The 20,563-nt window shown below is 40.4% G+C and overlaps 1 protein-coding gene across 4 annotated transcripts in view; it reads right to left on the bottom strand.

The window, feature by feature from the left end:
* GALNT1 (polypeptide N-acetylgalactosaminyltransferase 1) overlaps positions 1–20,563 on the bottom strand; it is a 135,047-nt gene that overhangs the window by 100,145 nt on the left and 14,339 nt on the right. For 3 of the 4 annotated variants that reach the window (XM_037154457.2, XM_037154456.2, XM_053664181.1), the window contains exon 2: positions 5,082–5,203. The gene's annotated coding sequence lies outside the window, so the exon portion shown is untranslated. Of the gene's footprint in view, positions 1–5,081; positions 5,204–7,843; positions 7,865–20,563 lie in introns of those variants that run through there. The other variant, XM_053664182.1, reaches the window with a different exon arrangement.

The raw sequence follows: 20,563 nt of genomic DNA, 5'->3' as shown, positions 1-20,563 counted from the left end.
TTAATTGTACTTTTTTCATTACCAGTTACCCCTCTAGAAGCTCTTCGATCTCCACCCATCCCTGGCCCCAGTCACCGCTGTCTGTGTCCACGAGTTCTTTTATTTTCGCTCGATCCCTCCATGCTCAACCCCACACCAGGTACCTCTTTTTATATTTATTCATGGGCAGCATTTTTTTTTACTGTTGTGAAATACTTTTATTACATTTTTTATTGTGAGCTGTTCAGTTAGAGTAATGGAACTGATTTTACTATGTTTATCTTATATTCTGCAACTTGCTAACTACTATAAATCCTAAAACTGTATCTACAGACTTGAATTTTCTATGAAGATGGTAATACTCTAAAGATAACCATTTTGTTCATGCCTTACAGCCTCATAACTTCTTTTCCCATGTTGACCAGTAGCCCCAGTGCAGTGCTGGAGAGACGGGTTAAACAAGGAACATACTGATATTGCTGCCAATTTTTTTTATCCTCACTCAAGGTTATGTTCACTGATTTTAGGGAGGGAGAAAAGAAGAGGAAGAGAGGGACAGAAAGAGAGAAGGAGAGAAAGAGAGAGGGAGAGAAACATCAATAGGTTGCCTCCAGCACACAGTCCCACCCCAACTGTAGATTGAACCCGAAACCTAGGCATGTGCCCAGACTGGGAATTGAACCCAACACCTTTTGGTATACAGGACAATGCTCCAAACAGCTTAGCCATCTGGACAGGGATTGCTGCTGATTTTTAAAGGAATATTTTTAATGTGAAACATCAAATACGATTGTTTGCTACAGGTTTTTTATAGATGTCCTTTATCAAGTTATAAAATTTCTTTCCTATCCTTAGTTGGGTACAAGTTTGTATCCTAGAAGAGTGTTGAAAATTTAAATAAATGCTTTTTCTGTGTCTTTTAGATGATAGAGGTTTGTTTTGTTTTGTGGTTTTAAACTATTCATGTGGATAATTACATTAATAGATTTTCTAATGCAAACAAAACTTGTCTGCTTAGAATAAACCCTTTGTTCAATATGTAGTATTTCCTTTATACATTGTTGAGTTCAGCTTGCCTAGTTTTTAATTTTTTCCAGTTCTTCTCCCCCACCCCCAATTATAGTTGGAATTCAATATTAGCTTATCTAATTATTTGTGATGGCCTCTTTCTCCACTGACATATTTTATACTCTTTGAACTTACTAAACACTTATTTTATATTCTGTATCTGACAACTAGAATATTTGTAGCTTCTGAATGTCTGACCAAATGGTTTCCTAATTTTGCTGATTATCTCACTTTGACTTATACTTTACCTGTGTCTATTCTCTAAGATCTGTGTTCCTATGTTTCCCCAGGAGGGTTTGGCTTCTTAATCCTAACAGCCTTGGGTCACTTTTCACTCCATTTTTGTCTTGGGGTTTTTTGTGTACGTGCACACTATTTGGGTAGTATGATCCAGTGAGGGTGGACTTCTAGTTACAATTTCTCAGGGAAGACCATTTTACCTTTCCAGTGAAAGACAAGCTGAGACAGGCAACCCTCCTCACCTCACTTCTACTCAGTCCACCCACCCTGCACTATGTAACAGGTTTACAATTTTTTTTCCTAGTTTGCCTACGGACCTCTCTGAAGCAGTTTCAGCTTTACAGAGGGTCTCTGGATCTTCTCATCTTCCTTGATCCCTAAGCTCAGTCTAGTACCCCACAGTCTAGTACCCTACAAAACCCAAAGCTATTTCTTCTTTCCTTCCACTGCTCTTACTATCTTCTGTGATACAGTTTGGTTGACTTATGTTTATTGTTTCTTCACTCTCTCTGTAAGGTCTTTATTTTTTTGATCTTCTGGTTTGTTACTGAAATTTTACCTAGGATTCCAGAGATACTAGCACCCCCAGCACGGCAACCAGTTTCACTATTAGCTGACCTGCCTGGATCCAATACATCTCCTTTTTCACCTTGGGTAAGTTTCCTTACTTGTCAGCTCAACTAGACACTTAAAAGATATTTTGACTATTTGGTCCAGAATTTTTAATGTTGATAAGGGAGGATTTTTAAAAAATTTCTAATCTGCCACACTGACAGAAACTGAAGCCTCTAAACATTTTGAACAGTCTACTAAGTAATTTTCCCCAGAAGAAATGTACGTCTACTTCTAAAAGCCAAAAGAAAAATGGTTCATTTGGTTAACAAATGTTCCAAACACATTCTAGGCACTAGGTATAGATCACTAACTAAACAAGGATTAATGCACTCAAAGACCTTACATGGGAGGAGAGGTGCAGACAGCAAACAACAAACATAAGTCAACCAAACTGTACCACAGAAGATAGTAAGAGCAGTGGAAGGAAAGAAGAAATAGGTAGAAAGATCAAGAATTGGGGCAGGGGAGCTGCGACCTTAAGTAAGGCAGCTATTACTAGAACATTATTTCCCCACGACATAATACAAATTGTATTAACCATAAAATTATTAGAAGATACAAGTATTTTCCTCTTTTGGTGTGAAGTAGGATGCCGAGCAGCCTACAGACTGCCTACACCATCCGCAGTCTCAACACTACGTGACGGCATTTGCTTCGAAGAACAGGCACACTTCAGTAACGGAAGATGCTGCTCAAAAAGTTATGAGGCTACTTATTCAAAAAGGTAAAATGAATGAAATATAAAGTTATGGTAAGATCAAAGTAGGCCATTAAATATTTACTGGAAAAATGGTTAAATAAGAATTATCTATCCTATTTCTAAAAATAACTAGAAGTTAATTGGTATCACTATTAGGCAGATCTTTTGAATGTTAAACTTAATCAAGAAGGCAATTTGTCAGCCCTGGCTGGTGTAGCTCAATGGATTGAGCTCGGGCCTGTGAACCAGAGTATCGCGGTTCGATTCCCAGTCAGGGCACATGCCTGGGTTGCAGGCCAGTTCCCGGCAGGGGGCGCATGAGAGGCAACCATACATTGATATTTTTCTCCCTCTCTCCTTCCCTTCCCCTCTAAAGATAAATAAAATCTTAAAAAAATAAGGCAATTTGTCCAATTATTTCTCATTCTATCTTGTATGAAGATATGTCCTATTTATAACTCTTTAAAATAGGCTGTTCTGTTTTCATAAGAAGAATCTTTTATAAAGTTGGGTTATTAAATCACACCTTAAAGTATGTAACTCCAAATCTGAGACAATATTTTTCAGTCCTGTAATTATTTTCATTGCTTTTCTCTGTATCCCTCAATTTTTCCTTCCATCTCTTAAAAGGCAGACAATAAAGATAGTTTATAGTCTATATAAACACTGGTCTCATTACATAAATAGATGATCTTTTTTAATGATACAGGTAATAATTAATGATGGCAATTAAAGTTGCAGCATAGCCACTTTATGATGTCTGCCAGATAAAAGCCCCAAAGGAAAGGGCCTTACAAAACTTAGAGACAGGATTTACTTGCAAAAAACAAAAGCTTTATAGAAAACTTCTTGTGATCCTTTTTTCAAGACAAAAAACAATTAGAAACATGCAGTGATGAAATAAACCAACTAGAGAATGTTTCCTTAGGCAGACAAGGGACCGTACTTGACCGCAGCAGCATAACTGAAGTGGGCTAGTGTGACGGTGCTTACTGCTGCCACCACCCGTTCTTCTCCACCCTCAGACCCCGAGAACGCCTCCTGCAGTTGACGAGTAGAATTAGACCTCTTCTCCCTCCTTCCTTTTGCCTGATTCCATATTGAGCCTGGACTGAATTTTATTTTGCATACTCTCAGATGTGCAAAGAAAACGAACTGTCTTTTAAAAATTCAAGTTAGGTAATGTTTAATGACAAAAATATTTCTATAAGGTTGCCTCAAATTTCAGTAAATATTCTTACTGATACAAAATTGGAAAAGTATACCTCGGGAACACAATTAGGTCTCTGTCTGGCTGCAATGAAATCTTTTTTTTTTTTGTAAACAAGGAACATTTATTTTGTGGTTAAATATTTAATAATGTCTCTGCCTTTGTCTAATATGGAGAAGAAAATTAATTAACACTTTATTTTATTTTTTTAAATTTTATTTAGTTATTTTTCAAGTACAGTTTTTTGTCTATTTCTCCCATCCCAGCCCCCCCCCCCCCGCCCCATGCTCCCCACCCTCTCTTTTTTTTAATGAAAGCAAACCAGTGATCACATACTTAAGGGAAAATAACCTTTACAAAATACTAACATTAGTATCTCAATGCTTAAAATGTAGTAAACTTTGATACATTATAAGGCCATTAAATAAAATACTGAAAGTTAAAACTCTGGTACAGACTGGACAATCCCCACAGGATGCTCTCTCATTCACACAGTATTCCCAGCTGTGGAAGTATTAATGCCGTGGCCACTGTAGCAGCTTAATCACGGACTGAGAAAGAAAGGGTAAGAGCAGGACTCGAGGAACCTAACCCCCAACACATACACACTTTTACCAAACAGCTCCACCTTTCCCTGTTTTATAGATTGGGGCTTTGTAGAAAGTAATATTTGAAAACATTACTCCTGCTACTAAAAAGTGTGAAAACCACCCACCTATGATCTTAGAAGGTAGCACAGGGACCCCCTTAAAAGGATCATGAGGACCTCAAAGGGTTCTTTTAAGGAGTCTGCAAGGTCAAAACTATTTTATACCAATACCAAGTCACTGTATGCCTCTTCACTTTCATTACATTGTGAGTGTCCAGCTGAACTCCAGAGGCTACGTATGTGATATAAAAGACTGAATACAAAAGATCTAAGAATCTAGCTATAAAAAGCCATATATTAATAAAAACTGAACAAATGTACAAAATCAATGCCACATTACTTACTAATTTTTTTCTGTTTTGGAAAGCAGTTATTTTTCATAAAATATATTTAGATGAACATATTGTGGACTTATTACTATTAAGTAAATTAATGATTTTTAAAATGTCTAGGTTTTTTATCTTTAATATGACAAATATCAATGGATACAAGCCAGAAAACAAAAACTCTTTTGAGGTTCAATAATTTTTAAGTATAAAAGGGCCTTCAGAATAATAATATCAAGAACAACTGGTCTTTAAGGTAAAATCAAAATTCATAGTGAAAAAATCCATACTTACATTCATTCCACAAACGCTTATTAAATGTCAGCTTTATGCTAGATTCTAGTTACTGGGGACACAGCAATAAGCATGACAGATCAGGTTCCTGCTCTCTCGGAACTGCAGTCGAGTGTTGGGATCTAGACAACAGACAAAAATAAAGCATCAGCTAGTAAGCAGCACTCCATAAATAAAGGAGAAGGAGAGGGGGCATGTCAGCAAGGGTCTGGGCAGTTCCTTTACACTGTGTGACCAGGAAAGGCGCTCTGAGGCAGCCTCACTGAGGAGGAGACTGGAAGGGCCGGCAGCCAGCCTCAGAAAGATGCAATGGAAGAGAAGAGTGTTCCAGGCAGAGCCTTCGGGACTCTGCCAAACATAACTGCGACCCCACTTCGGCTTCCACTCTGCACCTCCTTCAGGTGCCCTGCCCTTTGGTCACATCCTGCCACCCCTAGTTTACGACATGGCATGCTGTCTCTTGCTCCCATGTCTCCACAGGCTGTTCCCTCTGTCTGCAATGGCCTCTGCTTGTCCGTCTGCCAAACTCACACAAGACTCAGACCAAGGCTCTGTGAAAGCAGAGGTTTTACAACCCCAGAACCCAGGGCTGTGCCTGCTGCCACACTGCTGGGGCTCAAGGAACATGACCTCTCCACCTCCTCAGACACCCCCCTCTATACCATCCACCTCTAATGTCATCTTGCAGTTGTATTTTTGTATGCCAAGTTTACCCACTGGACCATGACTGCTGGAAGGCACTTTTGAATTCACACTGCCTGGTTCATAGCAGCAGGTGCTTAAAAACTATCAAGTGACTAAATCCTTGAACCACGTTTTTTATTCTAACTATAACTATTTTTAACTTAATCTCTTTAACACAGAAATAATGTATTATCTTTCTATCACCCACTGAGTCTAACACTGAGCCTTATCCATTACACATACTCCATACATGTTCATCAGATTGCTGAGCTAATTTCATCTGTAAAGCAGTTTATAAACATAAGAGCCATTTTGTAAAGGGCAACATTCTCACACAGGAATATGCCCTGTTGTTTCTATGCTAATGTACAAGAGCAGGCTAATATTCACATTATGGTTTTCAGCTCCCAGGTCAGTATTTAAGGGCAGCAAAGACTCCTGGTCAGACACTGGACTGTAGTAAAAGTCAGCCAAAACCTGAAAGTTAAGTGAAGTGGATTCAGCACCCAGTGAATGAATTCTAGCTGGCAACTCCACATATAAGCAAAATAGTAAAAGATGAGCCCCCAAATTATTTAATTTAGAAGAGTGTTAGCTCTTAGTTTTTCTCATCAACTGAGCTGATTTCTGTTACATGTAAGGCAGCTCTACTATATAGTAGCTCTACACTGTAAACTCTTTCAACCCCATCTTGTTCTTAATTTTCACATGCTTTGAATAGTTTGTTTACTCAAACTTTTGTAGTTCTCTTCAGTTGGTTATCCAGTGTATTCTACAATGCTAAAAGAGGTCTAATTTGCACTATATTGTCTGAGTTAAACTACCATACAAAATTGGGTAACCTAACAAAACAAGATACAGAGTGCCCCCCTAAGTAGCTATCAGAAAGCCAGCACTCATGTTTTAAAGTGATTTAACCATGAATCATGTGTGGGTAACTAGACGCTTCTGTTTATTTCTATCAGCAGTCATAATTAATTTTGGGAAAAAACAAAAAACAAATTTACTAGATAATGAAAGTAATTACATTAATTTTAAAGACTATAGTGACACGGGTGTATATATACAGCAGGTTTTCAATAATAAACACATGTTGCCTGCTATTCTTCCGTGAGCCTACGAGCAACAGGGTATCTGCCACACTTACACAGGCTCCATTCTTAGTTTGTAAAGGGCTTATTATCTACACTGTACATTATAAAGGCCCTTTGGTTCTCTTCACTCCCTTTCCTGTTGGTCCTTTCAAGGCTCATTACAGCTCTTAGAGAACTTAAGGAAAATAAAGAAATTTACACTGAAGCCAAAAGTTTGTAGCAGGACCGAAACTACAACAAAGTTTTTTTTAAACCATTGTTAGATGAAAAATTGGGAAATAATTTGGATAAAATTCTTTGGGATTATTTCGACTACCCATGCCATTATTTTTATGACCACTAGGAATAACTAACAGTAATTTTAAATTACAAAGAATAGATATGTCTATAGATTTGAAGGTAGTAAAAAAGTAAAACCTTCAGAATGCCCCTTTTAAAGAAAGATTTTATTTTTTAGAGAGAGGGGAAGGGAGGGAGAAATAGAGGGAGAGAGACAGTGATCCGTTGCCTCTCACACATGCCCAACTGGGGACCTGGCCCAGAACCCAGGCATGTGCCCCACCCGGGAACTGAATTGGTCACCCTTTGGTTTGCAGGCCAGTGCTCACTGAGCCACACCAGCTAGGACAGAATACCCACTTTTTAATATTGAGAGCTTGGTCCTGCTTTACAGTAATAACCTATCAACATCTAGTTGCGTGTAAATGTTACATATCCTCATTTGTAAATGGAAGGTCCTGTATTAAATGAACCAACCCTAAGATTTTTTCTGAAGGGCAGGTTTTGTGGAACTTGACCTGTGCAGTCACGAGACTCCACACTTAGAAGGGCCCCACATTTGCTTAAATGCTCTGCTGTCAGCATATTGAAATTCTTCATCGTCTTTAAATAAGAGGCCCACATTTTCACTCTGCACTGGACTAACAATATGCAGCTGGTCCTATTCCCTGAAACTCGGACACTCACAATTCTACAAAAGCATACCTCTGTGGCTCCAGGAGCAGTGAAGACTGAAAAAAAAAACAAGGCTGAGTTGACCAATGTCCTCTTAGTTTCAGAATGACTTTCAGAACAATTTTCTACCTCTATCAAAAAGAATCAAATATACATTGAAAATAATTCAAATGGAAGGGACTGATTTCATTTTAAATATGAAAAATATTTAAATGCTTGGGATGTCATTATTACAATTCATGTCTTCAAAGCAGAGAATCTGAAAGGATTAATATTAAGCAAAGAGCAAGCAGCTGACTATAATCAGTATAAAAAAAATTGACTTTGTCTCCTAGTCATGACTCTATCAAACACTTCTAGCTATATGTCTTGCCCACCTTCCATTTCTTTAATAATTCTCTTAGGGGAAAACTTTTTTCTGACAGCCTTAATAATATCTATGTTGTCAAGAATTAAAGCAGTATGTAGAGCTGTAATTAATCCAAATAAACTTATGTACAGCAATGCTTTCAACTCATACATTTAACACAGGGATCCCCAACCCTCCCACCAGGCCACACAGCTGGAGGTGAGTGGCTGGCAAGCGAGCAAAGCTTCATCTTTGACAGTCGTGCCCATCACTCACGTTACCTCCTGAGCTCTGTCTCCTGTCAGATCAGCCACAGCATTAGAGTCTCATAGGAGTGGGAACCCTGCTATGAACTGTGCATTCGAGGGATCTAGGGTGCCTGCTCCTTACCAGAATCCAATGCCCAGTGATCTGGGGTGGAGCTGAGGCAGTGGTGCTAGTGCTAGGGAGGGGCCGCATATACAGATTATCTTTAGCAGACAGGTTTGACTGCAGAGGCCATAATACATCCATTGCTTGCAGACTCATATCAAAACCCTATCAGAGTGGTAAGGGACAATTAAGCTGCATGTGGTGGCAGGCTTTATAGTGGCAAGTGAGTTGATGTACTTCAATTGCAGAGCTTTAAGTCAGAATCTACAACTTACTTTAGTCCACATGTGGCCCACCCATCATTTTATTTACCACTTCTATCTGTGCCTCTTTCTCTCACTGCACACTTGTCTCAGGAACAGTTTAGTAAGACCACAAGATAACCCAAGCCAAAATGAATAAAAAACAAATGTCACTGAAGAGTTTCTTTGAATAGGGGGAAAGACCCAATGATGAGACAGCAGAAGACCCTAAGACTGCTGACAAAAAGAAAGCTGCATTTAAAATAAATTAAAATAAAGTACCAAGAGTCCTACTTAAATTACAGGTTCGTTGCAACAAGTGATTCACATTCTCCAATCCACTTCATATAATATGTGGCAACCAGCTACCCAACGAAGCCATAAAAAATTCAAAACTGCTTCACCATATGGAGACCAAGCACCCTGCCTTAAAAGACAAGACTTTGCAGTTTTTCAAAAGACAAAACATGAACGCAAAGACCAGAAGCAATTATTGAAGGCTACCACTTCATCAAATGTGTCTGCACTGACAGCTCCATTCTTAGTGGCTAACTATGCTGTTAAAGCTAAGAAGACTTTCACTATCGGTGAAGAGTTGATTCTGTCTGCTGCTAAGGACATCTGTCATGAACTTTTAGGACAGTCTGCAGTTCAAAAGATGGCACATGTTTCTCTTTCAGCTAGTACCATAACTAGACAAACTTATGAAATGGCACAGGATACTGAGGCACAATTTTTAGGATTGATGAGTCACCGTGGTCCGAAATCCAGGTGGACGAGCCTGCCGATGTTGACAACAGGGCATCAATGCTTGTTTTTCATGCGGTAAGTTCTCAGGAGGATGTGCACGAGGATATGTTCTGTGCAGGCACTTCTGCTGCCAACCAACATCATAGCTGCAGAACTATGGGAAATATCAGGAAAACTAAAGTGGTCATTTTGTGTTGGTACATGCACAGATGGAGTGGCTGCCGTGACTGGACAGCTTTCTGGTTTCACTACTGGGGTCAAAGAGGTTGCTTCTGAATGGGAAGTCTACATGCTGTGTCATCCATTGAGAAACGCCGGCAAGCTGACAAATGTCACCTTAACTTAACAACATTTTACAGGATGTGGTTAAAATTATCAACCATATTAAAGTACATGCCCTTAACTCACATCTTCCCATGGCTCTGTGAGGAGATGGATGCAGAGCATACATGTCCTCTCTTACACACAGAAGTGAGATGGTTTTCTAAAGGTACATCACTGGCCAGAGTTTGTGAGTTACGAGAGCCGCTCCAGAGATCTCTTTTAGAAAAACAGTCACCACTGGCAGCACATTTCAGTGACACAGAATGGGTCGCAAAACCTGCTTACTTGTGTGACATATTCAACCTGCTCAACAAACTCAACCTGTCATTTCAGGGGAGAACAACTGTGTTCACGTTCTGCAGACAAAGAGGCTGCATTCAAAGCCAAAGTAGAATTATAGGGGTGATGAGTGAACACTGGGATTTCTGACATGTTTCAAACATTAGCAGAGATTTTGAAGGAGACTGAGCCAGGGCCTCTGTCTCCCAGCTGGTGCATAATCACCTATCCTAGCTTTCAGAAGAGTTTGAGCATCACTTCCCCACCACAAAAGATCCCAGAACTGGAAAGGAATGGATGGACAACCCATTTGTGAATAAGCCAGATGAACTGACTTTGTCTGCGCCAGAAGAGAATCAACTGCTTAGTATCACAAATGATGGTGGCCTTAAAAGTATGTTTGAGACGACTTCAAATCTCTCTACGTTCTGGATGGTTAAAGTCAAGGTGAATACCCTGAGATTGCCACAAAGGCACTGAAAAGCCCGCTTCCATTTCCACAACCTGTCTTTTTTAAGCAGTGTTCTACAGTGACAGGAACCAAAACAAGATTATAGAGTAGACTGGACATAAACAACACACTTTGGGTGTCACAGTCTGCCATCACCCCCAAGTGGGACCGTCTAGTTGCAGGAAAACAAGCTCAGAGCTCCCACTGATTCTGCATTATGGTGAGTTGTATAATTATTGCATTATGTATTATAACATAATAATAATAGGAATAAAGTACACTATAAATATAATGTGATTGAATCATCCGGAAACCACTTCCCAACCCCCACAGGGTCCATGAAAAAATTGTCTTCCACAAAACCGATCCCTGGTGCCAAAAGGATTAGGGACTGCTGATTTAAAACATGCTCTGACAGAGCAGAGAGAAGAGTCTCAATGGTAGCAACAGGCTCCAGGTCAAAATAACCAAAGAGAAAACAGCATTTCAAAGGAAAGTTGTGAAAAACAAAGCCATGTCCACATCCCAGGACATGGGCCACAGGAACAGTGCCTTGTTAATCTCATGTTACCCTACATATATTCATACCACTTTAACTGACCTGAATTTTGTATAAAAAATCCATTTTGACCTAAGCTTATTGTGTAGATATCCCCTAAAATACCAAAGATCAACTTTCTAAAGACAGATGCAGGAAAAAATACATGAAGACAAAATGTAAAAGAAAGACAAAACAGCACTGATAAGTCAGTCAATGCACACAGGCTACCACATAAAAAATATACAGCCCTGGCTGGTGTGGCTCAGCAGACTGAGCATTGGCCTGTGAACCAGAGGGTCGCTGGTTCAATTCCCAGTCAGGGCACATGCCTGGGTTGCAGGCTGGGTCCCTAGTTGGAGGGCCCATGAGAGACAACCACACATTGATGCTTCTCTCCCTTTCTCCCTCCCTTCTCCTCTCTCTAAAAATAAATAAAATCTTCTTAAAAGTGTACAAATGAAAATTTTAGTTTTGATAAAAATAGGTAATTGAATTTTTGAGAAACTGGGGTTTGTAATGAGTAGACTGTTTATGACAGCATTATACATATAGTTATACATTGTATATTCTATGTTGTATATATATTGGGTTGGCCAAAAACTCCATTATTGTTTTTTTCCATAAAAGACACATTTTTCATTTTCACCAATAACTTTATTGACTTGAATAATCTGAGTATGTCGGCTATCTCCTGTATGGCATAATGTTGATTTTTCTTAACTAATGTCTCAATTTGATCACTATCAAATTCAACTGGTCTACCCAACTATGGAGCATTGTCCAGCGAGAAATCTCCAGCACAAAACTTCACAAACCGCTTTTGACACATTCGGTCAGCTACACTTCTCCATACTCTGCACAATTTTTTTTTTTTTTTACATTTCAGTTGCGTTTTTACCTTTCTTGAAATAATAAGGCATAATATGCTGAAAATGTTATGTATTTTCTTCCATCTTCAAATATTAAAATAGCTACACAAAAATTCACCAACTTTTTTTTAATGAATGCTGCTATGATAGCTGTCACAATACAATCCAACAAAATTGTTTTGATTGAAGTTAAAGACAACTAAGCACTACTATAGCCATATTATGGAAAAAACAAAACTTTTTTAACCAACCCAATATATTGCTCTTCAATGTGGTAGATCCAGGGATTTGCTTCTAGAAAGCTTTTATTCTGTTTACTGATCAGGAAGAACTGGGAAGTTCTTGTAACAAAGACTCTGAATCTGGACTGACCATGCTCCCACCATGTCCAATGTCTCCTCTGGGCAGGGGCAGGACCTGCACCTCCTGTGTCTGGAAGATGCAGCCAGCATTCTTCTCTGTTATACCTTGCAGTGCTGTTCTAGTTGATACGAGAGAAGATTTGTGTGCAACTTCTAGAGGTACCTAAAAAAGGACTGGAGCATGTCCCTTATTCCCCATGCTGCTGGGTAGAACATGAATCTAAGAGTTTAAGCTCCTTTTTCGGCCACAAAGATGAAGACTAGAGCCTCAGATGGCAGATGAGAAGAAAGCTAGAACAACCAAGATCCTAGAAAATCATGGACCCACCATAACAGCCATTAGCTATGTCCAAACTTGGACATGAGAGGAAGTACTTCTTCCCTGCTTCAGTTATGCTTACTCAGGGTATTGTAATCCTATCCAACAAATACAAGGAACCCAGGAATCCCAAGGCAAGGAGAGTAGAAATCACCGCACAGCCAGGCCTCACGGAGGAAAGCAGAAATGCAAAAGCTCTGGGAAAAAAGATTCCAGCAGCAGGGACTAGAAGGGTGTACTTCGAAAACCCCATGATGACACAGAGGACACAGCCCTCCAGAAGTCTGCTTCTCCCCTCCAGTCCCCAACCAACCCACTCTGCTGTCTCTTTCACTGCCTCAGAACTCCTCAGCATGCCTATGGCTGATCACAACTTTTTACTTTTTCATGGCCCTATGTTAGGTTCCGTGCCTGTCTCAGTCTTGGAAGTTAAATTCTTGGGAAGAGAGAAGAGCTAGTTAGCCTTAGTTATCTTTTCAAGCCAAGCCATATCGCAGCAGCTGCTATAGGCCTGCCTGGCTACCATAGGTCCTGTGCACATTTCTAAGGGCTACAAAATCTGACCAACCAAGAGTACAGAAACCGCTGAGGTCAAGCAGTGTCCTCTGGAAGATGATGCAAATATGGTCATTGCTGTGACTGATATATCTCACACAGGGTAGTCAGAATCTGTGGTCAGGGTGGTCAGAATCTCCAAATGCAAAAGACACAGATATATGTGATCCAAAATTCTGAACCCCACTTGATACATTCTAAGGGTATGACTTAGGATTTTACCCATGCCAGAATTCAAACCCCAAATACTACTTTAAAAAGGATGAGGAGCCGAAATGAGGAAGGTCATCCTCTAGTGGAAAGTGAAGAAGGTAAAATTATTCTGCCCTCCCCGGTACACTGCATCACCTGAGAGAAATGAAAGTCTGTATCTTCCAGGAAAAAAAACAGGGATTCAAATCTAGAAACTGGTATTTCCTCTCTTGAGGACTCTTTCTAATTAACTAGTCTAAAAGTGGCTTTTAAATAAATAAGAGCTAAGAAAACAATGAGATTTGTTTTAATGCTATCACCTGTATTTGTTCTGTAAGAGTTAACAAGGTTTTTCTTTAATTTTTATTTTATTGATTATGCCATTACATTTGTTCTATTTCCCCCCTTCATTCCCCTCCACCCTGCACGCCCCTCCCCCACCATTCCCCCCCTTTAGTTCCTGACCACGTGTCTCAAGTTCTTTAGATTCTATATTTCCCATACTATTCTTACCCTCCCCCCTATCTATTTTCTATCTACTGTCTATGCTACTTATTTCCTGTACCTTCTCCCCCCTTCTCCTTTTCCCACTCCCCTGTTGCTAACCCTCCATGTCATCTTAATTTCTATGGTTCACTCCTGATCTAGCTGTCCTCTTAGTTTGCTTTTGTTTTAGGTGTGGTTGTTAATAACTGTGAGTTTGCTGTCCTTTCATTGTTCATCTTTTTTATCTTCTTTTTCTTAGGTAAGTCCCTTTAACATTTCATATAATAAGGGCTTGGTGATGATGAACTCCTTGAATTTGATCTTATCTGAGAAGCACTTTATCTGTCCTTCCATTCTAAATGAAAGCTTTGCTGGATAGAGCAATCTTGGATGTAGGTCTTTGGTTTTCATGACTTGGAATATTTCTTTCCAGACCCTTCTTGCCTGTAAGATCTCTTTTGAGAAATCTGCTGACAGTCTGATGGGTACTCCTTTGTAGGTTACTGTCTCCTTATCTCTTGCTGCTTCTAGGATTCTCTCCTTCATTTTAATCTTGACTAATGTAATTATGATGTGCCTTGATTTGTTCCTTCTTGGGTCCAACTTCTTTGGGACTCTCTGAGCTTCCTGGATTTCCTGGAAGTCTATTTCCTTTGCCAGATTGGGGAAGTTCTCCTTTATTATTTGTTCAAATAAGTTTTCCACTCGTGGCTGTTCCTCTTCTCCTTCTGGTACCCCTACAATTCGGATGTTGGAGCGTTTAAAGATGTCCTGGAAGTTCCTTAGCCTCTCCTCCTTTTTTTGAATTCTTCATCCTTTTGTTTATTCGTCCTTTTCTGTTTGGTCATTTTTTCTTCCAAGAAGGAAGAAGTCCGCCCCCTTGATTTGAGTCCCAGTTTCCTTTCCATCACTATTGCTTTCCTGTGCATTTCCCTTCATTTCAATTAGTTTAGCCTTCATATGTTCCTCTAATTTGTGGCTAAAATCAACCAGTTCTGTGAGCATCCTGATCACCAGTGTTTTGAACTGTGCCTCTGATAGGTTGGCACTTTCTTGTTCGCTTAGATTTATGGGCTCTGGGGCTCTGAGTTGCTCTTGAGCCATGTTTTGATCTGTTTGGGCCTGTTACATTTGAGAAGAGGAGCCTTAGGTGTTCACCAGGGCGGGGTCACCCAGGTCACTGGTTTATGACACTGTGTGTGTGGGCGGGGTCAGAGAGGGAGCAATGGTGGTCTTCTCTGCTCCCTCCCGCCTAGTCCGCCTCACTGCTTGTGCCCCCTCCCCCCGCCGTTTATCTGCACACAAATATTCGACTGCAGTCAGCCAGCCGCCCTGCGCCTTCATTGGGCCCACCCGTCGCTACCCCACACCTGGAATCTGCACCTTTGGCTGCCTGTGCGCCTGGGTCGGGGGATCTTTTTTGCCCGACCCATTCCGCTGTTGGCTCTGCCCCTCTCTGCCTGGTTTAGCTGAGTGGTTCGTTGTTGTCGGACTCCGTATTGTTCAATATTCTGTGGCTTGGCTGCGTTTATTGTGCTAAAACTTTGTTGTTTTTAGATTTGGTGATGCGAGAAGGCAAACTGTTTTCACCTACGCCTCCATCTTGGCCGAAGTCAAGAGTTAACAAATTTTGAAGCCTTAGCTGTTATATATAAAGTTGAAAGGCAGATGAGACTTTGCTATGATAGTCTTAGTGCTATCCACCCAATACTTCTAGTTCTCTTCACAGGCGTACGGTAGATTTGCACTTTTCTATCCCCTTGAAGAATGGGTTCACCACGTGATTTTCTTTGGCCAATGACATGTGAACAAAAGGATGCCTTATTCCACAGAGGCTGGGAGAGACGGCACAATTTCCCCTGCTCTGTTTCTATCTTTGACAGTGCTGGCAGCCTTCAGGACAGCAACTGCTCCCTCAGCGTGGGTCCCAGAGGGGCTGAGGCTGAGCAGAGTCCATGGTCAACCAGTAACAAAGCCAACAAGTTGTGTGGGTTTAAGCCTCTCAGATTCGGGGACTGTAAGTTAGTACAGTGTAACACATCCTACCATGACACGTATAAATACAAATGCCTAAATATTCAGGCATACTTGTTTGACCACAACGACTAATATACATACTTGTTTTCAGTTGTAACTTTTGATGTTAACAAAAATAGTAGTAAACTGAAACCTTAAAACAAGGGAGACCTGATTTAGCTCTGAAATTTAGCTGGAAAAAGTCTGTCTACAAGAGCCAAATGTAAGCACTTAAAAACTACTTCTTTTAAGATTGCCAAAATGTTGATAATTATTGAGGTGAGAAGGTGAGTATATGGGAGCTCATTACACAATTTTCTCTACTTCTATATATATTTGAAACTTTCCACAACAAAAAGTTAAAGGAACAGAGAGACACACACAAAGAACAATCTGAAAAATCTTAAAGAAACCAAAAAAAGTTTTAAAGTGCTACTGGTTCCAAGCCCTCAGAAAGAAAAAAGTTTAAGAAACACCATTAAAACATTTTACCAGACTACTTACAGACAAGTTGTAGAAATGAAGTGTTTGGGGGCTGTTAGAATACAGTAAGAATCTGAGGTGGATCACCGTTTTTAAAAAACCGTCTCCTTAATTCCTAATTAGGTCTAACCAGGTAACTTTTCATGGATTCTAAAACTAAAGGGTATTTTAGAGAAAAGGCACAATACAGCTCATTGGGGCAAGCTTGTTATCACTGATGGGGACATTTAGGTCCAGTGACACAGGCACAGTAGGGACTAAACCCCAGGTCCTTAACTCCAATTCCTGTGGCTCCTGCCCTGCCACATTAGGCTATTAGCCTATTTAACATAATTGTGATGATTTTACTTTGAAAATCCAGCAGAAGGAAGCTCTCTTCCTACTGCAATTCTGCTTTACAACATCAGTTGGGATACTGTCAGCTATAAGTAAACAGAAATCACACACCAAACTCCTTAAACATGTGGAAATTTTCTGACTCATATACCTGTTAGTCAAGCAGTATTGTGGAATTCAGGGCTGGCCTAACCTGGCAGTTCCAACTCCACCCCTTTGTAATTTTCTGGGCTCCGCCACCTTCTGGAGCTGGCCTCTTCCTTGGGTTTGATAACAAGATTACTGCCGCAGCTCAGAGCCTCGCATTCACATACGACGATGTCTACACAAAGAGAAGTGGCCTCGGCCAAGGAAAATAGTCTTTCCCTGAAACTTCTGCAAACCTTCCTCAGCCTAATGTCTATTTCTAAATCAATCCTTAGCAAGGGGGATGAAGCTACAATGATTCCCTTAGCAGGTGCACCACTGACTGTCACACAGGAGGGAAGAAGAGAGGCCATGATTAGGAGGAGAACCACGTGTTGCCACAAGGACAGGCAGTGTCCCTAAGCAATAGCCTAAGGAGTCTTGGGAAGTTGAGAAGTTACCTCACTAACTCCTGAATAAATTATAGAATTGGTGTGTGTATGAGAGAGAGAGAGATAAAGACACGGTACTACCATTTTAAAATATGCACAGATACTCTAAAATTAATAAAAGGCCAAACCTAAAGAGTATTTTTTTAGCAAATGTAGTTTTTAAATATATTTTATTGATTTATGCTATTTACACTACTTATTCTCTATACCTTTTCCCCCTTTTTCCTCCTCCCACTCCCGTTGCTAACCCTCCATGTGATCTCCATTTCTGTGGTTCTGTTCCTGTTCTAATTCTTTTAGTTTGCTTTTGTTTTAGATGTGGTTGTTAATAACTGTGAGTTTGCTGTCTTTTTACTGTTTATATTTTTTATCTTCTTTTTCTTAGATAAGTCCCTTTAACATTTCATATAATAATGGCTGGTGATGATGAACTCCTTGAATTTGATCTTATCTGAGAAGCACTTTATCTGCCCTTCCATTCTAAATGAAAGCTTTGCTGGATAGAGCAATCTTGGTTGTAGGTCTTTGGATTTCATGGCTTGGAATACTTCTTTCCAGCCCCTTCTTGCCTGTAAGGTCTCTTTTGAGAACTCCTTTGTAGGTTACTGTCTCCTTAACTCTTGCTGCTTCTAGGATTCTCTCCTTCATTTTAATCTTGGGTCATGTAATAACGATGTGCTTTGGTGTGTTCCTCCTTGGGTCCACCTTCTTTAGGACTCTCTGAGCTTCCTGGACTTCTTGGAAGTCTATTTCCTTTGCCAGATTGGGGAAGTTCTCCTTTATTATTTGGTCAAATAAATTTTCCATTTGTTGCTCTTTCTCTTCCCCTTCTGGTACCCATATAATTCGGATGTTGGAATGTTTAAAGATACCCTGGAGGGTCCTAAGCCTCTCCTTATTTTTTTGAATTCTTGTTTCTTCATTCTTTTCTGTTTGGTTGTTTCTTTCTCCCTTCTGGTCCACTTCATTGATTTGAGTCCCAGCTTTCTTCCCATCACTATTGGCTTCCTGTGCATTTTTCCTTCATTTACTGTAGCCTTCATTTTTTCATCTAATTTGCGACCAAATTCAACCAATTCTGTGAGCATCCTGATCACCAGCACTTTGAACTGTGCATCTGATATGCTGGCTATCTCTTGGTCGAGTAGTTGTATTTGCTGTGGAGCTTTGATCTGTTCTTCCATTTGGGCCATTTTTGTTTTTTGGTCTGGTAGCACCTGTTAAGTGGTGAGGGGTGGAGCCTTAGGTGTTCACCAGGGTGGGGCAACCCAGTTGCTGGGTTGTGCTGACGTATGTGAGGGTGGGGTCAGAGAGGGAACAATGGTGCTTATTCCACTCTCTGCGAAATTTCAGTCCCTTCTGCTGCTTCCCCCAAGCAAACTGGGCCTTTCTGGTGCTGATTTCTAGGTGGGTGGGCTTGTGTGCATTCTAGGACCCTGTGGGTCTCTCCAACAAACTCTCCTGTGCAGCTGGGAGTCTCTACCGGCACCTCAACCCCCACAGGTGTTTTCAATCCCTGTTGTGAGGCTTTATTTCCTGGCGCTGGGACCCTGGGTTACTCAGTCTGTCTCACTGTCTGTTCTTGCCTGGTTTACCGGTGTGTGAATGTGGGACCACCCGGTCAGCCGCCTTGCCCACAGTGCCTCGCTTCACAATCGCCACCTGGCTGGATCTGCCCACTGCCGTCCTGAGCACCCAGGGTGCCTTTTGCACCCTGTGTCACTGCTTTTTGTGCCTCGACCCCTCTCTACCCGGCTATTTGACTCCACCCCACCTACTAGTCTGGATGAATGTGTCTACTTCAGCTCCTTGGTTGTCCGACTTCCATACAGTTCAATTTTCTGTCACTTCTGATTGTTATTTTGTTTCTAAATTGTTGTTCTTATTTTGTTTGTGCAAGGAGGGGCAGTGTGTCTACCTATGCCTCCATCTTGGTGGCCAAAAGTCATGAGAGTTATTAATTTTTAATTTTTTTATTTTTAAAGTATTTTTATTGATTATGCTATTACAGTTTTCTCAACTTTTTCCCCATTTATCCCCCCTCATCCCTGCCTTAGTTCATGTCCATGGGTTGTACATGTAAGTTCTTTGAGTCCTCTATGTCCTATACCATATTTTATTTCTCCCTATTTTATGCCTACTAATTATGCTTCTTCCTCCCTGTACCTTTTCCCCCCTATTACTCCCTTCCCACTCCCCACTGAAATCTCTCCATGTTCTCTCATCTCATTCTGTTCCTGTTCTAGTTGTTTATTTAGCTTTTGTTTTTCTTTTCTTTTAGGTTCATTTGTTGATAGTTGTGAGTTTGTTGTCATTTTACTGTTCACATTTTTAATTTTCTTTTTTCTTAGATAAGCCCCTTTAACATTTCATATAATAATGGCTTGGTGATGATGAATTCCTTTAACTTGACCTTATCTGTGAAGCACTTTATCTGCCCTTCCATTCTAAATGAAAACTTTGCTGGATAGAGTAATCTTGGATGTAGGTCCTTGCCTTTCATGACTTGGAATACTTCTTTCCAGCCCCTTCTTGCTTATTTTCTTTTGAGAAATCAGCTGATAGCCTTTTGGAACTCCTTTGTAGCTAACTTTCTCCTTTCCTCTAGCTTCTTTTAGGATTTTCTTTTTATATTTAATCTTGGGTAACTTGGTGTTGTGCCTTGGTGTGTTCCTCTTTGGGTCCAACTTCTTTGGGACTCTCTGGGCTTCCTGGAAGTCTATTTCCTTCACGAGATTGGGGAAGTTTTCCTTCATTATTTGTTCAAATAAGTTTTTAATTTCTTGCTGTTGATCTTCTCCTTCTGGCATCCCTGTAATTCAGATATTGGAACATTTCAGGTTGTCCCAGAGGTTTTTAAGACTCTCTTCACTTTTGTGAATTCTTGTTTCTTCATTCTGTTCCGGTTGGATGTTTATTTTTTCCTTTTGTTCCAAAATCATTGCTTTGAGTCCTGGTTTCCTTCCTGTCACTGTTGGTTCCCTGAATATTCCGCTTTATTTCATTTTGAGTATCTTTCATTTTTCTACCAAGGTCAACCAGCTTACCAGAGCTTTAAAGTCTCCATCAGATAGGTTGGCTATGTCCTCATCACTTAGGTCTTTTTCTGAGGTTTTGCTCTGTTCTTTCATTTGGGCCATATTTCTTTGTCTTGGCGCCGCTGATAAGTTGTAAGGGGGGCAGGGCAACCCTCTTTGCTGCGCTGCCTTTGGGGGAGGGGCCAGAGAGGGAACAATGCAGCTCACC

Source organism: Artibeus jamaicensis, unplaced genomic scaffold (genome assembly GCF_021234435.1).
Source record: "Artibeus jamaicensis isolate MK-2021 breed Jamaican fruit bat unplaced genomic scaffold, CSHL_Jam_final contig_354, whole genome shotgun sequence".
Classification (NCBI taxonomy): Eukaryota; Metazoa; Chordata; class Mammalia; order Chiroptera; family Phyllostomidae; genus Artibeus; species Artibeus jamaicensis.
This window is presented reverse-complemented; position numbering and strand designations above follow the sequence as displayed.